The 5,130-nt window shown below is 44.1% G+C and overlaps 1 non-coding gene across 1 annotated transcript; it reads right to left on the minus strand.

Moving 5' to 3' along the window:
• Nucleotides 1-142: 142 nt before the first annotated feature.
• On the minus strand, nt 143-213 carry TRNAG-GCC. The gene has a single exon. It is a non-coding gene; the product is annotated as a tRNA-Gly (tRNA).
• Between the last annotated feature and the right edge of the window lie 4,917 nt (nt 214-5,130).

Genomic DNA, 5,130 nt, shown 5'->3' on the forward strand with positions numbered 1-5,130 from the left:
TCCGCCCGCTCCGCGCGGGGCACAGCGGCACAGCTGGAGCTGAGCTGGAGGAGGATTCGCTGCCCGCGACGGAAGCGGAAAAGGCAGTTCTGAGGAGTAAGGAAGAAAAATAAAGGGGGAGGGAGAAAACAAAATACGCAGCTGCATTGGCCGGGAATCGAACCCGGGCCTCCCGCGTGGCAGGGGAGAATTCTACCACTGAACCACCAATGCTCGCGCTGATACTTGGTTTCTTCCCCGCCCTCTTCTCTGCAACCTTCCAAAGTGACTCCTAGAAATTTACTACCTGTGGCAACGAGAGTCCTTAAAACCCACCCGGATTGATAATTAGCCACTGTTAAGTATGGCAAGGGCAAAACGGTATCATGAACCTCCTTCCAAATCAAACCTCTAGTCTGTGAGAGGTTAAAGAACATCTGCCGAGTCCTGCGAGGCTGAGTTTCTTCCCTCAAAGGGTGTTTGGGCACTGGAACAGCTCCCCAGGGCAGTGCTCACAGCCCCAAGCCTGGCAGAGCTCAAAAGGCGTTTGGACAATGCTCCCAGGCACAGGGGATGAATATTGGGGATGTCCTGTGCAGGGCAGGAGTTGGACTAGGTGATGCTCAAGGGTCCCTTCCTACTCTGATTCTGTGTATAATACTCTCACTGCCTTCACCAAATCTCTAGTCACATGCAGAGAACTGTGAGGCTAAAGTAGTATAATACTCCTATTGTCTTCTATAGCATTCATCCATCCATCTTATCAAGCTCATCAGCATCATGTGTCTTTTCCAGCCATCACTGGGATTCTTTCCCATTTAACCCGTGTGCTCTTAAATTTTGCAAGAGCCCTTTTCACAGTTACTGAGTGGGTCAGGCTGGGAGGGACCACAGTGAGACATCTGGTCCAACCTTCCTGCTCAAGCAGGGCCATCCTAGAGCACATAGCTCAGGATAGTGTCCAGGTGGTTCTTGAATATCAATTTTCATTCTTGATAAAACTGAAGACACATCACTGAGTGCAAATAGGTAGAAATCCTACTGGCAACAGCAAGGAAAAATGTTTTCGAGACTGAGAGCCAGGGAAATAGTAATTCCTTAATTCTGACATTATCTCTCAGGACAAAATTTATATGCAAATAAAACACCACTAACTCTTTAAGGAGTCACACACAGACACATTTCCTTGCTTGCAGCAGGGATTAAAGAGCTGTCTAGGGAACCAAATGGCCTTGTGCACCCAATCTCCCATCTTGCAATACCAGAGCAAAATCCACCAGCCACTTAAATTCCACACCCACTTTTAGGACTTTTTTTCTCCTTGGGGTGTTTCAAATCCTAAATCCATTCTGAATACCATGAGCAAACTGCAGCACTTCAGGAACATTCTTCTGTGCCAGGACAGTGGGCAACACCTCTCCAGGAATCGTTGTCACCAGATATGTAAGCACTGGGCAAAGCTTAAAAGCTAACTGCAAAGGTTTGTCAGCCCTTTGCAGTTGAAAACCCCTGAAAAAAAGCTTCAGTGGACATGTGGAACCCATCACACACGGATTGTAGTACAGATAGAAATGAATTTCTACTCCAGAATCATTGATTGTGGAGTCCTATGGAAAAAGAGCCAGGAGAAAGGTCTCCAAAGACAGACTAAAAGCTGTTGGTCTGACTCAGTGGATAGGATGCAATGGATGTTGTCCTTTTTCATGTCAGGATTAACTGGCCTTGTAAGTTGGCCAAAATTGGCACAGCAAATGCTCTGTAACTTCTCTGCCATGTTTCAAACCCTGCACATGACACTGCCTGTACACCAGCTCCCAGCCAGGCTAAAGGGAAGGAAAGAAGGGAAAGGATGTCAGCTTTCATGTGAAAATGTGGTATTTCCAGACATATTTCAGAGTTTTGGTCCAGAAATCTACTAATCCTTGTCTCTCTCTCCTCACTCTTCAGATAAGTGTTTAGAATCTCCAGCATATTAGTTTTATTTCTCCCTTACATCTCTTTATGTCTCTCCCCCAGCACCAATTTAAAGGGAAGGAAAGAAGGGAAAGGATGTCAGCTTTCATGTGAAAATGTGGTATTTCCAGACATATTTCAGAGTTTTGGTCCAGAAATCTACTAATCCTTGTCTCTCTCTCCTCACTCTTCAGATAAGTGTTTAGAATCTCCAGCATATTAGTTTTATTTCTCCCTTACATCTCTTTATGTCTCTCCCCCAGCACCAATTTATCATCTTTAGTCCCTTTTATGTCTCTCCCCCAGCACCAATTTATCATCTTTATTTTCACTGTTTCTCCAAATGTTTCACTCCAGACCTTTGCTGATACTTTTCCACAATGATGATGATGCAGCTGGGATGGATGAGCATAATACAAATGCCTCTCTCAACAGCTTTCCAATTTTTTTCCTAGTAAACATATTCTCCCTAAATATTTTCCAATGGAGACATATAGCCTGTTAGGGTGTAATTTTTTTTCCTAGTGAACATATTCTCCCTAAATATTTTCCAGTGGAGACATATAGCCTGTTAGGGTGTAAATACACATATGGACCAGCTACAGATCTACTGACACCATACAAGGGAGAAGAGGAATATGTAAGAGAGAACTCATTACCCTTACGCACGCCTGGTCAGGAGGTGAGGTGATTAGGTCAGTTCACTGCGTTTAATTGCTGCACTTTAGGTGTTAGACAGTTATGCTACACCATCCATAGGGAATGCAGACATAGGTTTTTCTAAATGTGCTTAGCATGTCAACATTTTAAGCATTGGCTTGTGATTGTTACCACTAAGGCTTGGTGAGAGAGGGGCCTCGGTATTAACTATTGAAAGCAGGGGGCCTAGTACTTGCTATTGAAAGCAGATCTGCAGGGTATTTGTATTCTTTGTCATGAAAGATGTTTACTGTATTCAGCATTTCGCTGACCACCGTATAGTGTCTTTTTTTTTCTTTTACATTCAAAATTCATTAAACAAAGTTGGGGTTTTTTGGAACAAAAAATGTCAGCACTGCTTCACATCAGCCGAGCTGACAGTGCGTTTGACCAGCACTTTCAGTCCATAGAGCTATTTTCTCTTTCTAAACCAAAATGACAGTTAAAAACAGGATGTTTTTAAAGAAGGGGCACTGTAGCAGTTTCTGCCATCCTTTTTCTTCACTGGACTCAGTTATGAAAATCAGTCCTAATGTGCAAAGTGTATTTCTAGAAGCACTAAAGTCCTCCTTGGGAGCTGCACTCCCCCAGCACTGCACTCTTCCAACAAAACAAAAAGACACAGTAAGACTGTGGCTGGTTAGAAAAGTAAGTACAAATAAAGTTCAAACCTTTGAGTACATTAAAATATATTGAATTAATTTCCTATGTGCTGCAAAAATGACAATTTACCCTCTAGTATTACCTTATTGTTCATCACTTAAAAAGAGTGTAGCTGGGAATAGGAATTTATGGATGATTTGCCATCCACTGTGCCAAGAGGGAATATAAGAGGAAGACCTTTCCCTTAGACCTTCCTTGGAATTAATGGTGGTGTGAGGATTTAGGGGACTAAACTTTCTAGTTCACACAGCAAATAAAGTACTGAAAGGAGATGATGGGAACTGGAGAGCCATCCAAACCAGAAGGAAGAGACAGTAACAAGAATGTACTTCCGTGTGCTTTAGAAAACCACTTTTACAATGATATTTCCCTGGTTTCCCCTCAAAAAAGTCCAGCTCTCCAGCTTCAAGCATCTTTAAGAAATCCTATATCTTCAATGTTCATTTTGAAGTTAATGATTTCTGTTTGTATTTACAGTTTCACTTCCATTTCTACTATAAAAACATTAGATTATGTTCTACATTGCTTATTCCACAGAAAGGATAGTTACTGCCTGGTTCATATAAGCATAGGAAAAGAGGGAATTAAAAATTTCCTAGATACAAACTGGCACAGGAGTTGAGCAAAGTACTATGAGCCAACTAATCCCTGTGGAGTTTGCTAAACACACAGTGACATTGCTGCCAGATCCCATGTGGAAGCACACGTCCCTGCCACATGTAGCATCAGACATGGGTTAATGAGATCTTATTGACATAGATTCACTCTGGTTATAAATTCAGTGCTTACTGTTTTCCCCACACATCAACAACCTCCTGGCAAAGCCCACAGTAAGGACAAGGACACTTCTAAAGGGTGAAGAAGACAAAAAGACTGGTAAAATCAAGGGATTTCACAGTAGGAAGGAACATGATTGCAAAAGGATCAAGCACCTTTTCCAAGTGCCAGTGTTCTAGTGGAGAAAGGAAAATAAGTTGTAGAAGTGAGAGAACAGTAGCAAAGAGCAAGAGGGTCAGTTAAAGGGAAGATAATAACCCAACGAAAAGTGGATGAGAAAACCGGAATATGTTTCCTGAGCTCTGTCAAAGGTTTGGACAATGCAGATGGAAAAATATTACACTCAGTAAGACAAAGCAGCAAGGACTCAGCTCTCTGTGGAGGGGCTGCAGAACATGCTCTGTCTGAGGAGTTAATGAGAAACTGCTGCTGAGTTGTGGCTTTGCTACTCCCAAAGCTCTCTCGTACTTTAAATCAGACCTTTACTTCCATGACATTTAGGGTGTGATGAGTTTAAGACACAGAGTATTTGTCAAAAGCACAACCTCACAGCCCACAGCCACAGTTCACAGGAGCCTCTTGGCAAGTGATCCCACACAACTGGTGGCAGCAGGGAAGCCCCAAAACTGAGGCTGCAGCGTCCTTACAACTGGGGTGAAAAGTCTCATCCATGCAGTAATGGGAAAGAGCAACTAGTTCCCATCTCCTTTATTCTTGTGTGACTGCTGGGGTGGGAATGGGGACAGAGCACCGCATCGATTCCATTCACATCAAAGACTACTCATCAGAGGGGTGTGACACGGAGCGATGCGACTCCTTCAGCACAAGGACATTCCCAGAAAACGACCTGACCTGTCCACACGCCAAACCCTCCAGGCATTGCGGGAGAGCACCGCCTAAAACTACCCCAGCAACTTCGTTAAGAAGCGACACGAGAGCATCTCTCCCAACCCTCCTCCTTGCGGCAAACCTCTCTCCAACGTCACTCCTGGACCGGGCGCTGCGCTCGGAGGCAGCCGAGGGGTGGGAAGGGAGCAGGGGGCTGCAGGGGGGACCGCG

Source organism: Acanthisitta chloris, unplaced genomic scaffold (genome assembly GCF_000695815.1).
Source record: "Acanthisitta chloris isolate BGI_N310 unplaced genomic scaffold, ASM69581v1 scaffold35973, whole genome shotgun sequence".
In the NCBI taxonomy this organism is placed as follows: Eukaryota; Metazoa; Chordata; class Aves; order Passeriformes; family Acanthisittidae; genus Acanthisitta; species Acanthisitta chloris.